This window comes from Sceloporus occidentalis, unplaced genomic scaffold (genome assembly GCF_023333645.1).
Source record: "Sceloporus occidentalis isolate IW3139 unplaced genomic scaffold, rSceOcc1.0.p SCAF_220, whole genome shotgun sequence".
Lineage (NCBI taxonomy): Eukaryota > Metazoa > Chordata > Lepidosauria > Squamata > Phrynosomatidae > Sceloporus > Sceloporus occidentalis.
Window position 1 is genome coordinate 917,804 of NW_028317200.1, and position 14,062 is coordinate 931,865.

Sequence of the window (14,062 nt, forward strand, 5' to 3'; positions counted from 1 at the left end):
GTGTGCCAGGAACTTCTGGTGGCTGCAGCGGAAGGGGAAGTTGCGGGCCCCCGTAGGCAAAGCGGTGGGGGAGGAACAATCTTCAGCTTTTCTTTTCTTAAAGCAAACAAAATTGTTTCAGAGAAGCAAGCTCGCGCCCCGGTCACTAAGACTGCTGGAAGGTTTGTTTGAGCTGCCGCCTCATTTGAATACCCATGATGCACTGGGAAACGCCCCACCTTATTGTTAGTTTAATAAGACTTTAAAGCAGCCCAATATTAAATGGTTCCAATCCCTTTGCAATCGTGTTTTGCATGTGTTAAAGGTTCCAATGATCAGGCAAGAGCTGGGTGGGATTAATTAAACACACCTTAACATCGAGGAGCACTGCCTGTGTCCGGGCCGTTGCCCTGCGGCATGTTTGGGCATACTCTGGTTTCTCTTCAGACCGAATAAATCTTTCGCCTTTTACTAAAGATTTCCGTGGGGAGGAACGACCATGAGTCGTAACCAATTTTTTGATGCCTGGCGTTTGCTGGGCTTCTTTGCTGTTGTTAACGATAGATCAAAAAGATTGCTTGCTCTAGTCGCAAGCTTTGCCCTGGCTGAGGACTGTGTCGCACCCAGAAGCGCAAAATATCCTGCCTGTGTCATGCTATGTACTGTTTGGGGTTGTAGAAATGCTTTAAGGAGGCAGGGTTAGACCACGCCCTCCAGACTCTATGCAAATAAGCCTGTGCATACGCTTTCAAACATGTTCCCAATTGTTCTTTATCGTAATACACAAACCAAACAACAAAAAACTGCCCTTAAATGTTTAACATTGAGATCTCTGTTCCTCACATGTGCAGTTGTATTATTCATTTCCTCAAATAGCAACAGTGAAACATCTGGGAAAAAGCACTCACCACGTGCTTAAGGGGCCGCTTTTCAGCATGGAAAAGACTAATGCGCCCTTTGTAGGTTCAGTGATCATAGCTTTTTTGCTGTTTGTTTAAAAGCTTTCCGACACGAGTTGGGAAGCTCTATGCGTGTGGAAAGATCAGGTTGCAGACTTCGTTTTTGGCAAAATGTCTAGTCTGCTGCGTTTGGGTTGACTTTTGCCGCTCCAATGCCGCGCTGCGCTCCTTCTTTGTGGCGGTGCTGGGGAGTCCGGTCGTCCGTGCGCTGCCGCTAGTGAGCCTTTCGCTCGTTCGTCGCGAGGCATACAGACAGGTGAACTGTCCGAGATTTTGTGCGGTTTTAAAACGGAAACAATTTTGCTAGGTACTTTTTATAATCTTAGGTGCAAAATGTTGGCACTGGCGATGCTGCTTAAGACAAAAAGAAATTGAAGGCAATCAGGCTTTTTTGGTGTTTGGGAAAAGGATGGGCTAAACACGCCACAATGGGGAAGGATTCTAAGCCTTACCTAACCCTAAACTGTCAACCGTAAACCATTAACAGTACTCCGACGCTAACTGTAACTGTGCCTCTTCAAAGCCATGAGCTTAACCCGCCCCTAACCCAAGCTCTATCACCAAACCTTTCCATGCTTAAGCGTTTCTAACCGCTAACTTTGGAAAGGTGGTTTAATTAGAAAGATTTGATTTGTGGAAAAGATATATTTGCTTTCAAAGGAAACAGCATCAGGCAACTTGGTATTTGTGAAGCCGATGGGTTCAGCACGCCACCATTGGGGAAAAAGAGTAGTAATCAGATTCCATCCCGAAGCCTTACCCCTAACCTTGTAACACAGCCCAAAGCATGTGTGCCAGGAACTTCTGGTGGCTGCAGCGGAAGGGGAAGTTGCGGGCCCCCGTAGGCAAAGCGGTGGGGGAGGTACAATCTTCAGCTTTTCTTTTCTTAAAGCAAACAAAATTGTTTCAGAGAAGCAAGCTCGCGCCCCGGTCACTAAGACCGCTGGAAGGTTTGTTTGAGCTGCTGCCTCATTTGAATACCCATGATGCACTGGGAAACGCCCCACCTTATTGTTAGTTTAATAAGACTTTAAAGCAGCCCAATATTAAATGGTTCCAATCCCTTTGCAATCGTGTTTTGCATGTGTTAAAGGTTCCAATGATCAGGCAAGAGCTGGGTGGGATTAATTAAACACACCTTAACCTCGAGGAGCACTGCCTGTGTCCGGGCCGTTGCCCTGCGGCATGTTTGGGTATAGTCTGGTTTCTCTTCAGACCGAATAAATCTTTCGCTTTTTACTAAAGATTTCCGTGGGGAGGAACGACCATGAGTCGTAACCAATTTTTTGATGCCTGGCGTTTGCTGGGCTTCTTTGCTGTTGTTAACGATAGATCAAAAAGATTGCTTGCTCTAGTCGCAAGCTTTCCCCTGGCTGAGGACTGTGTCGCACCCAGAAGCGCAAAATATCCTGCCTGTGTCATGCTATGTACTGTTTGGGGTTGTAGAAATGCTTTAAGGAGGCAGGGTTAGACCACTCCCTCCAGACTCTATGCAAATAAGCCTGTGCATACGCTTTCAAACATGTTCCCAATTGTTCTTTATCGTAATACACAAACCAAACAACAAAAAACTGCCCTTAAATGTTTAACATTGAGATCTCTGTTCCTCACATGTGCAGTTGTATTATTCATTTCCTCAAATAGCAACAGTGAAACATCTGGAAAAAGCACTCACCACGTGCTTAAGGGGCCGCTTTTCAGCATGGAAAAGACTAATGCGCCCTTTGTAGGTTCAGTGATCATAGCTTTTTTGCTATTTGTTTAAAAGCTTTCCGACACGAGTCGGGAAGCTCTATGCGTGTGGAAAGATCAGGTTGCAGACTTCGTTTTTGGCAAAATGTCTAGTCTGCTGCGTTTGGGTTGACTTTTGCCGCTCCAATGCCGCGCTGCGCTCCTTCTTTGTGGCGGTGCTGGGGAGTCCGGTCGTCCGTGCGCTGCCGCTAGTGAGCCTTTCGCTCGTTCGTCGCGAGGCATACAGACAGGTGAACTGTCCGAGATTTTGTGCGGTTTTAAAACGGAAACAATTTTGCTAGGTACTTTTTATAATCTTAGGTGCAAAATGTTGGCACTGGCGATGCTGCTTAAGACAAAAAGAAATTGAAGGCAATCAGGCTTTTTTGGTGTTTGGGAAAAGGATGGGCTAAACACGCCACAATGGGGAAGGATTCTAAGCCTTACCTAACCCTAAACTGTCAACCGTAAACCATTAACAGTACTCCGACGCTAACTGTAACTGTGCCTCTTCAAAGCCATGAGCTTAACCCGCCCCTAACCCAAGCTCTATCACCAAACCTTTCCATGCTTAAGCGTTTCTAACCGCTAACTTTGGAAAGGTGGTTTAATTAGAAAGATTTGATTTGTGGAAAAGATATATTTGCTTTCAAAGGAAACAGCATCAGGCAACTTGGTATTTGTGAAGCCGATGGGTTCAGCACGCCACCATTGGGGAAAAAGAGTAGTAATCAGATTCCATCCCGAAGCCTTACCCCTAACCTTGTAACACAGCCCAAAGCATGTGTGCCAGGAACTTCTGGTGGCTGCAGCGGAAGGGGAAGTTGCGGGCCCCCGTAGGCAAAGCGGTGGGGGAGGTACAATCTTCAGCTTTTCTTTTCTTAAAGCAAACAAAATTGTTTCAGAGAAGCAAGCTCGCGCCCCGGTCACTAAGACTGCTGGAAGGTTTGTTTGAGCTGCCGCCTCATTTGAATACCCATGATGCACTGGGAAACGCCCCACCTTATTGTTAGTTTAATAAGACTTTAAAGCAGCCCAATATTAAATAGTTCCAATCCCTTTGCAATCGTGTTTTGCATGTGTTAAAGGTTCCAATGATCAGGCAAGAGCTGGGTGGGATTAATTAAACACACCTTAACCTCGAGGAGCACTGCCTGTGTCCGGGCCGTTGCCCTGCGGCATGTTTGGGTATACTCTGGTTTCTCTTCAGACCGAATAAATCTTTCGCCTTTTACTAAAGATTTCCGTGGGGAGGAACGACCATGAGTCGTAACCAATTTTTTTGATGCCTGGCGTTTGCTGGGCTTCTTTGCTGTTGTTAACGATAGATCAAAAAGATTGCTTGCTCTAGTCGCAAGCTTTGCCCTGGCTGAGGACTGTGTCGCACCCAGAAGCGCAAAATATCCTGCCTGTGTCATGCTATGTACTGTTTGGGGTTGTAGAAATGCTTTAAGGAGGCAGGGTTAGACCACGCCCTCCAGACTCTATGCAAATAAGCCTGTGCATACGCTTTCAAACATGTTCCCAATTGTTCTTTATCATAATACACAAACCAAACAACAAAAAACTGCCCTTAAATGTTTAACATTGAGGTCTCTGTTCCTCACATGTGCAGTTGTATTATTCATTTCCTCAAATAGCAACAGTGAAACATCTGGAAAAAGCACTCACCACGTGCTTAAGGGGCCGCTTTTCAGCATGGAAAAGACTAATGCGCCCTTTGTAGGTTCAGTGATCATAGCTTTTTTGCTATTTGTTTAAAAGCTTTCCGACACGAGTTGGGAAGCTCTATGCGTGTGGGAAGATCAGGTTGCAGACTTCGTTTTTGGCAAAATGTCTAGTCTGCTGCGTTTGGGTTGACTTTTGCCGCTCCAATGCCGCGCTGCGCTCCTTCTTTGTGGCGGTGCTGGGGAGTCCGGTCGTCCGTGCGCTGCCGCTAGTGAGCCTTTCGCTCGTTCGTCGCGAGGCATACAGACAGGTGAACTGTCCGAGATTTTGTGCGGTTTTAAAACGGAAACAATTTTGCTAGGTACTTTTTATAATCTTAGGTGCAAAATGTTGGCACTGGCGATGCTGCTTAAGACAAAAAGAAATTGAAGGCAATCAGGCTTTTTTGGTGTTTGGGAAAAGGATGGGCTAAACACGCCACAATGGGGAAGGATTCTAAGCCTTACCTAACCCTAAACTGTCAACCGTAAACCATTAACAGTACTCCGACGCTAACTGTAACTGTGCCTCTTCAAAGCCATGAGCTTAACCCGCCCCTAACCCAAGCTCTATCACCAAACCTTTCCATGCTTAAGCGTTTCTAACCGCTAACTTTGGAAAGGTGGTTTAATTAGAAAGATTTGATTTGTGGAAAAGATATATTTGCTTTCAAAGGAAACAGCATCAGGCAACTTGGTATTTGTGAAGCCGATGGGTTCAGCACGCCACCATTGGGGAAAAAGAGTAGTAATCAGATTCCATCCCGAAGCCTTACCCCTAACCTTGTAACACAGCCCAAAGCATGTGTGCCAGGAACTTCTGGTGGCTGCAGCGGAAGGGGAAGTTGCGGGCCCCCGTAGGCAAAGCGGTGGGGGAGGAACAATCTTCAGCTTTTCTTTTCTTAAAGCAAACAAAATTGTTTCAGAGAAGCAAGCTCGCGCCCCGGTCACTAAGACTGCTGGAAGGTTTGTTTGAGCTGCCGCCTCATTTGAATACCCATGATGCACTGGGAAACGCCCCACCTTATTGTTAGTTTAATAAGACTTTAAAGCAGCCCAATATTAAATGGTTCCAATCCCTTTGCAATCGTGTTTTGCATGTGTTAAAGGTTCCAATGATCAGGCAAGAGCTGGGTGGGATTAATTAAACACACCTTAACATCGAGGAGCACTGCCTGTGTCCGGGCCGTTGCCCTGCGGCATGTTTGGGCATACTCTGGTTTCTCTTCAGACCGAATAAATCTTTCGCCTTTTACTAAAGATTTCCGTGGGGAGGAACGACCATGAGTCGTAACCAATTTTTTGATGCCTGGCGTTTGCTGGGCTTCTTTGCTGTTGTTAACGATAGATCAAAAAGATTGCTTGCTCTAGTCGCAAGCTTTGCCCTGGCTGAGGACTGTGTCGCACCCAGAAGCGCAAAATATCCTGCCTGTGTCATGCTATGTACTGTTTGGGGTTGTAGAAATGCTTTAAGGAGGCAGGGTTAGACCACGCCCTCCAGACTCTATGCAAATAAGCCTGTGCATACGCTTTCAAACATGTTCCCAATTGTTCTTTATCGTAATACACAAACCAAACAACAAAAAACTGCCCTTAAATGTTTAACATTGAGATCTCTGTTCCTCACATGTGCAGTTGTATTATTCATTTCCTCAAATAGCAACAGTGAAACATCTGGGAAAAAGCACTCACCACGTGCTTAAGGGGCCGCTTTTCAGCATGGAAAAGACTAATGCGCCCTTTGTAGGTTCAGTGATCATAGCTTTTTTGCTGTTTGTTTAAAAGCTTTCCGACACGAGTTGGGAAGCTCTATGCGTGTGGAAAGATCAGGTTGCAGACTTCGTTTTTGGCAAAATGTCTAGTCTGCTGCGTTTGGGTTGACTTTTGCCGCTCCAATGCCGCGCTGCGCTCCTTCTTTGTGGCGGTGCTGGGGAGTCCGGTCGTCCGTGCGCTGCCGCTAGTGAGCCTTTCGCTCGTTCGTCGCGAGGCATACAGACAGGTGAACTGTCCGAGATTTTGTGCGGTTTTAAAACGGAAACAATTTTGCTAGGTACTTTTTATAATCTTAGGTGCAAAATGTTGGCACTGGCGATGCTGCTTAAGACAAAAAGAAATTGAAGGCAATCAGGCTTTTTTGGTGTTTGGGAAAAGGATGGGCTAAACACGCCACAATGGGGAAGGATTCTAAGCCTTACCTAACCCTAAACTGTCAACCGTAAACCATTAACAGTACTCCGACGCTAACTGTAACTGTGCCTCTTCAAAGCCATGAGCTTAACCCGCCCCTAACCCAAGCTCTATCACCAAACCTTTCCATGCTTAAGCGTTTCTAACCGCTAACTTTGGAAAGGTGGTTTAATTAGAAAGATTTGATTTGTGGAAAAGATATATTTGCTTTCAAAGGAAACAGCATCAGGCAACTTGGTATTTGTGAAGCCGATGGGTTCAGCACGCCACCATTGGGGAAAAAGAGTAGTAATCAGATTCCATCCCGAAGCCTTACCCCTAACCTTGTAACACAGCCCAAAGCATGTGTGCCAGGAACTTCTGGTGGCTGCAGCGGAAGGGGAAGTTGCGGGCCCCCGTAGGCAAAGCGGTGGGGGAGGTACAATCTTCAGCTTTTCTTTTCTTAAAGCAAACAAAATTGTTTCAGAGAAGCAAGCTCGCGCCCCGGTCACTAAGACTGCTGGAAGGTTTGTTTGAGCTGCCGCCTCATTTGAATACCCATGATGCACTGGGAAACGCCCCACCTTATTGTTAGTTTAATAAGACTTTAAAGCAGCCCAATATTAAATAGTTCCAATCCCTTTGCAATCGTGTTTTGCATGTGTTAAAGGTTCCAATGATCAGGCAAGAGCTGGGTGGGATTAATTAAACACACCTTAACCTCGAGGAGCACTGCCTGTGTCCGGGCCGTTGCCCTGCGGCATGTTTGGGTATACTCTGGTTTCTCTTCAGACCGAATAAATCTTTCGCCTTTTACTAAAGATTTCCGTGGGGAGGAACGACCATGAGTCGTAACCAATTTCTTGATGCCTGGCGTTTGCTGGGCTTCTTTGCTGTTGTTAACGATAGATCAAAAAGATTGCTTGCTCTAGTCGCAAGCTTTGCCCTGGCTGAGGACTGTGTCGCACCCAGAAGCGCAAAATATCCTGCCTGTGTCATGCTATGTACTGTTTGGGGTTGTAGAAATGCTTTAAGGAGGCAGGGTTAGACCACGCCCTCCAGACTCTATGCAAATAAGCCTGTGCATACGCTTTCAAACATGTTCCCAATTGTTCTTTATCGTAATACACAAACCAAACAACAAAAAACTGCCCTTAAATGTTTAACATTGAGATCTCTGTTCCTCACATGTGCAGTTGTATTATTCATTTCCTCAAATAGCAACAGTGAAACATCTGGAAAAAGCACTCACCACGTGCTTAAGGGGCCGCTTTTCAGCATGGAAAAGACTAATGCGCCCTTTGTAGGTTCAGTGATCATAGCTTTTTTGCTGTTTGTTTAAAAGCTTTCCGACACGAGTTGGGAAGCTCTATGCGTGTGGGAAGATCAGGTTGCAGACTTCGTTTTTGGCAAAATGTCTAGTCTGCTGCGTTTGGGTTGACTTTTGCCGCTCCAATGCCGGGCTGCGCTCCTTCTTTGTGGCGGTGCTGGGGAGTCCGGTCGTCCGTGCGCTGCCGCTAGTGAGCCTTTCGCTCGTTCGTCGCGAGGCATACAGACAGGTGAACTGTCCGAGATTTTGTGCGGTTTTAAAACGGAAACAATTTTGCTAGGTACTTTTTATAATCTTAGGTGCAAAATGTTGGCACTGGCGATGCTGCTTAAGACAAAAAGAAATTGAAGGCAATCAGGCTTTTTTGGTGTTTGGGAAAAGGATGGGCTAAACACGCCACAATGGGGAAGGATTCTAAGCCTTACCTAACCCTAAACTGTCAACCGTAAACCATTAACAGTACTCCGACGCTAACTGTAACTGTGCCTCTTCAAAGCCATGAGCTTAACCCGCCCCTAACCCAAGCTCTATCACCAAACCTTTCCAGCTTAAGCGTTTCTAAGCGCTAACTTTGGAAAGGTGGTTTAATTAGAAAGATTTGATTTGTGGAAAAGATATATTTGCTTTCAAAGGAAACAGTATCAGGCAACTTGGTATTTGTGAAGCCGATGGGTTCAGCACGCCACCATTGGGGAAAAAGAGTAGTAATCAGATTCCATCCCGAAGCCTTACCCCTAACCTTGTAACACAGCCCAAAGCATGTGTGCCAGGAACTTCTGGTGGCTGCAGCGGAAGGGGAAGTTGCGGGCCCCCGTAGGCAAAGCGGTGGGGGAGGAACAATCTTCAGCTTTTCTTTTCTTAAAGCAAACAAAATTGTTTCAGAGAAGCAAGCTCGCGCCCCGGTCACTAAGACTGCTGGAAGGTTTGTTTGAGCTGCCGCCTCATTTGAATACCCATGATGCACTGGGAAACGCCCCACCTTATTGTTAGTTTAATAAGACTTTAAAGCAGCCCAATATTAAATGGTTCCAATCCCTTTGCAATCGTGTTTTGCATGTGTTAAAGGTTCCAATGATCAGGCAAGAGCTGGGTGGGATTAATTAAACACACCTTAACATCGAGGAGCACTGCCTGTGTCCGGGCCGTTGCCCTGCGGCATGTTTGGGTATACTCTGGTTTCTCTTCAGACCGAATAAATCTTTCGCCTTTTACTAAAGATTTCCGTGGGGAGGAACGACCATGAGTCGTAACCAATTTTTTGATGCCTGGCGTTTGCTGGGCTTCTTTGCTGTTGTTAACGATAGATCAAAAAGATTGCTTGCTCTAGTCGCAAGCTTTCCCCTGGCTGAGGACTGTGTCGCACCCAGAAGCGCAAAATATCCTGCCTGTGTCATGCTATGTACTGTTTGGGGTTGTAGAAATGCTTTAAGGAGGCAGGGTTAGACCACGCCCTCCAGACTCTATGCAAATAAGCCTGTGCATACGCTTTCAAACATGTTCCCAATTGTTCTTTATCGTAATACACAAACCAAACAACAAAAAACTGCCCTTAAATGTTTAACATTGAGATCTCTGTTCCTCACATGTGCAGTTGTATTATTCATTTCCTCAAATAGCAACAGTGAAACATCTGGAAAAAGCACTCACCACGTGCTTAAGGGGCCGCTTTTCAGCATGGAAAAGACTAATGCGCCCTTTGTAGGTTCAGTGATCATAGCTTTTTTGCTGTTTGTTTAAAAGCTTTCCGACACGAGTTGGGAAGCTCTATGCGTGTGGGAAGATCAGGTTGCAGACTTCGTTTTTGGCAAAATGTCTAGTCTGCTGCGTTTGGGTTGACTTTTGCCGCTCCAATGCCGCGCTGCGCTCCTTCTTTGTGGCGGTGCTGGGGAGTCCGGTCGTCCGTGCGCTGCCGCTAGTGAGCCTTTCGCTCGTTCGTCGCGAGGCATACAGACAGGTGAACTGTCCGAGATTTTGTGCGGTTTTAAAACGGAAACAATTTTGCTAGGTACTTTTTATAATCTTAGGTGCAAAATGTTGGCACTGGCGATGCTGCTTAAGACAAAAAGAAATTGAAGGCAATCAGGCTTTTTTGGTGTTTGGGAAAAGGATGGGCTAAACACGCCACAATGGGGAAGGATTCTAAGCCTTACCTAACCCTAAACTGTCAACCGTAAACCATTAACAGTACTCCGACGCTAACTGTAACTGTGCCTCTTCAAAGCCATGAGCTTAACCCGCCCCTAACCCAAGCTCTATCACCAAACCTTTCCAGCTTAAGCGTTTCTAACCGCTAACTTTGGAAAGGTGGTTTAATTAGAAAGATTTGATTTGTGGAAAAGATATATTTGCTTTCAAAGGAAACAGCATCAGGCAACTTGGTATTTGTGAAGCCGATGGGTTCAGCACGCCACCATTGGGGAAAAAGAGTAGTAATCAGATTCCATCCCGAAGCCTTACCCCTAACCTTGTAACACAGCCCAAAGCATGTGTGCCAGGAACTTCTGGTGGCTGCAGCGGAAGGGGAAGTTGCGGGCCCCCGTAGGCAAAGCGGTGGGGGAGGTACAATCTTCAGCTTTTCTTTTCTTAAAGCAAACAAAATTGTTTCAGAGAAGCAAGCTCGCGCCCCGGTCACTAAGACTGCTGGAAGGTTTGTTTGAGCTGCCGCCTCATTTGAATACCCATGATGCACTGGGAAACGCCCCACCTTATTGTTAGTTTAATAAGACTTTAAAGCAGCCCAATATTAAATGGTTCCAATCCCTTTGCAATCGTGTTTTGCATGTGTTAAAGGTTCCAATGATCAGGCAAGAGCTGGGTGGGATTAATTAAACACACCTTAACCTCGAGGAGCACTGCCTGTGGCCGGGCCGTTGCCCTGCGGCATGTTTGGGTATACTCTGGTTTCTCTTCAGACCGAATAAATCTTTCGCCTTTTACTAAAGATTTCCGTGGGGAGGAACGACCATGAGTCGTAACCAATTTTTTGATGCCTGGCGTTTGCTGGGCTTCTTTGCTGTTGTTAACGATAGATCAAAAAGATTGCTTGCTCTAGTCGCAAGCTTTGCCCTGGCTGAGGACTGTGTCGCACCCAGAAGCGCAAAATATCCTGCCTGTGTCATGCTATGTACTGTTTGGGGTTGTAGAAATGCTTTAAGGAGGCAGGGTTAGACCACGCCCTCCAGACTCTATGCAAATAAGCCTGTGCATACGCTTTCAAACATGTTCCCAATTGTTCTTTATCGTAATACACAAACCAAACAACAAAAAACTGCCCTTAAATGTTTAACATTGAGATCTCTGTTCCTCACATGTGCAGTTGTATTATTCATTTCCTCAAATAGCAACAGTGAAACATCTGGGAAAAAGCACTCACCACGTGCTTAAGGGGCCGCTTTTCAGCATGGAAAAGACTAATGCGCCCTTTGTAGGTTCAGCGATCATAGCTTTTTTGCTATTTGTTTAAAAGCTTTCCGACACGAGTTGGGAAGCTCTATGCGTGTGGAAAGATCAGGTTGCAGACTTCGTTTTTGGCAAAATGTCTAGTCTGCTGCGTTTGGGTTGACTTTTGCCGCTCCAATGCCGCGCTGCGCTCCTTCTTTGTGGCGGTGCTGGGGAGTCCGGTCGTCCGTGCGCTGCCGCTAGTGAGTCTTTCGCTCGTTCGTCGCGAGGCATACAGACAGGTGAACTGTCCGAGATTTTGTGCGGTTTTAAAACGGAAACAATTTTGCTAGGTACTTTTTATAATCTTAGGTGCAAAATGTTGGCACTGGCGATGCTGCTTAAGACAAAAAGAAATTGAAGGCAATCAGGCTTTTTTGGTGTTTGGGAAAAGGATGGGCTAAACACGCCACAATGGGGAAGGATTCTAAGCCTTACCTAACCCTAAACTGTCAACCGTAAACCATTAACAGTACTCCGACGCTAACTGTAACTGTGCCTCTTCAAAGCCATGAGCTTAACCCGCCCCTAACCCAAGCTCTATCACCAAACCTTTCCATGCTTAAGCGTTTCTAACCGCTAACTTTGGAAAGGTGGTTTAATTAGAAAGATTTGATTTGTGGAAAAGATATATTTGCTTTCAAAGGAAACAGCATCAGGCAACTTGGTATTTGTGAAGCCGATGGGTTCAGCACGCCACCATTGGGGAAAAAGAGTAGTAATCAGATTCCATCCCGAAGCCTTACCCCTAACCTTGTAACACAGCCCAAAGCATGTGTGCCAGGAACTTCTGGTGGCTGCAGCGGAAGGGGAAGTTGCGGGCCCCCGTAGGCAAAGCGGTGGGGGAGGTACAATCTTCAGCTTTTCTTTTCTTAAAGCAAACAAAATTGTTTCAGAGAAGCAAGCTCGCGCCCCGGTCACTAAGACTGCTGGAAGGTTTGTTTGAGCTGCCGCCTCATTTGAATACCCATGATGCACTGGGAAACGCCCCACCTTATTGTTAGTTTAATAAGACTTTAAAGCAGCCCAATATTAAATAGTTCCAATCCCTTTGCAATCGTGTTTTGCATGTGTTAAAGGTTCCAATGATCAGGCAAGAGCTGGGTGGGATTAATTAAACACACCTTAACCTCGAGGAGCACTGCCTGTGTCCGGGCCGTTGCCCTGCGGCATGTTTGGGTATACTCTGGTTTCTCTTCAGACCGAATAAATCTTTCGCCTTTTACTAAAGATTTCCGTGGGGAGGAACGACCATGAGTCGTAACCAATTTTTTGATGCCTGGTGTTTGCTGGGCTTCTTTGCTGTTGTTAACGATAGATCAAAAAGATTGCTTGCTCTAGTCGCAAGCTTTGCCCTGGCTGAGGACTGTGTCGCACCCAGAAGCGCAAAATATCCTGCCTGTGTCATGCTATGTACTGTTTGGGGTTGTAGAAATGCTTTAAGGAGGCAGGGTTAGACCACGCCCTCCAGACTCTATGCAAATAAGCCTGTGCATACGCTTTCAAACATGTTCCCAATTGTTCTTTATCGTAATACACAAACCAAACAACAAAAAACTGCCCTTAAATGTTTAACATTGAGATCTCTGTTCCTCACATGTGCAGTTGTATTATTCATTTCCTCAAATAGCAACAGTGAAACATCTGGGAAAAAGCACTCACCACGTGCTTAAGGGGCCGCTTTTCAGCATGGAAAAGACTAATGCGCCCTTTGTAGGTTCAGCGATCATAGCTTTTTTGCTGTTTGTTTAAAAGCTTTCCGACACGAGTTGGGAAGCTCTATGCGTGTGGAAAGATCAGGTTGCAGACTTCGTTTTTGGCAAAGTGTCTAGTCTGCTGCGTTTGGGTTGACTTTTGCCGCTCCAATGCCGCGCTGCGCTCCTTCTTTGTGGCGGTGCTGGGGAGTCCGGTCGTCCGTGCGCTGCCGCTAGTGAGCCTTTCGCTCGTTCGTCGCGAGGCATACAGACAGGTGAACTGTCCGAGATTTTGTGCGGTTTTAAAACGGAAACAATTTTGCTAGGTACTTTTTATAATCTTAGGTGCAAAATGTTGGCACTGGCGATGCTGCTTAAGACAAAAAGAAATTGAAGGCAATCAGGCTTTTTTGGTGTTTGGGAAAAGGATGGGCTAAACACGCCACAATGGGGAAGGATTCTAAGCCTTACCTAACCCTAAACTGTCAACCGTAAACCATTAACAGTACTCCGACGCTAACTGTAACTGTGCCTCTTCAAAGCCATGAGCTTAACCCGCCCCTAACCCAAGCTCTATCACCAAACCTTTCCATGCTTAAGCGTTTCTAACCGCTAACTTTGGAAAGGTGGTTTAATTAGAAAGATTTGATTTGTGGAAAAGATATATTTGCTTTCAAAGGAAACAGCATCAGGCAACTTGGTATTTGTGAAGCCGATGGGTTCAGCACGCCACCATTGGGGAAAAAGAGTAGTAATCAGATTCCATCCCGAAGCCTTACCCCTAACCTTGTAACACAGCCCAAAGCATGTGTGCCAGGAACTTCTGGTGGCTGCAGCGGAAGGGGAAGTTGCGGGCCCCCGTAGGCAAAGCGGTGGGGGAGGTACAATCTTCAGCTTTTCTTTTCTTAAAGCAAACAAAATTGTTTCAGAGAAGCAAGCTCGCGCCCCGGTCACTAAGACTGCTGGAAGGTTTGTTTGAGCTGCCGCCTCATTTGAATACCCATGATGCACTGGGAAACGCCCCACCTTATTGTTAGTTTAATAAGACTTTAAAGCAGC

At 46.1% G+C, this 14,062-nt stretch overlaps 8 non-coding genes across 8 annotated transcripts; all 8 read left to right on the forward strand.

Annotated features, from left to right (window-relative positions):
• The first annotated feature begins 406 nt into the window (after positions 1–406).
• Positions 407–521, forward strand: LOC149277262 (U5 spliceosomal RNA). The gene has a single exon (XR_016279123.1). It is a non-coding gene; the product is annotated as a U5 spliceosomal RNA (small nuclear RNA).
• A 1,612-nt stretch (positions 522–2,133) lies between these two features.
• On the forward strand, positions 2,134–2,248 carry LOC149277263 (U5 spliceosomal RNA). The gene has a single exon (XR_016279282.1). It is a non-coding gene; the product is annotated as a U5 spliceosomal RNA (small nuclear RNA).
• A 1,611-nt stretch (positions 2,249–3,859) lies between these two features.
• LOC149277264 (U5 spliceosomal RNA) lies at positions 3,860–3,975 on the forward strand. Its single transcript, XR_016279135.1, has one exon. It is a non-coding gene; the product is annotated as a U5 spliceosomal RNA (small nuclear RNA).
• Positions 3,976–5,586: 1,611 nt separating this feature from the next.
• On the forward strand, positions 5,587–5,701 carry LOC149277265 (U5 spliceosomal RNA). The gene has a single exon (XR_016279124.1). It is a non-coding gene; the product is annotated as a U5 spliceosomal RNA (small nuclear RNA).
• Positions 5,702–7,313: 1,612 nt separating this feature from the next.
• LOC149277266 (U5 spliceosomal RNA) lies at positions 7,314–7,428 on the forward strand. The gene has a single exon (XR_016279234.1). It is a non-coding gene; the product is annotated as a U5 spliceosomal RNA (small nuclear RNA).
• A 1,610-nt stretch (positions 7,429–9,038) lies between these two features.
• LOC149277267 (U5 spliceosomal RNA) lies at positions 9,039–9,153 on the forward strand. The gene has a single exon (XR_016279125.1). It is a non-coding gene; the product is annotated as a U5 spliceosomal RNA (small nuclear RNA).
• A 1,610-nt stretch (positions 9,154–10,763) lies between these two features.
• On the forward strand, positions 10,764–10,878 carry LOC149277268 (U5 spliceosomal RNA). Its single transcript, XR_016279126.1, has one exon. It is a non-coding gene; the product is annotated as a U5 spliceosomal RNA (small nuclear RNA).
• Positions 10,879–12,490: 1,612 nt separating this feature from the next.
• On the forward strand, positions 12,491–12,605 carry LOC149277269 (U5 spliceosomal RNA). The gene has a single exon (XR_016279231.1). It is a non-coding gene; the product is annotated as a U5 spliceosomal RNA (small nuclear RNA).
• The last annotated feature ends 1,457 nt before the right edge of the window (positions 12,606–14,062 follow it).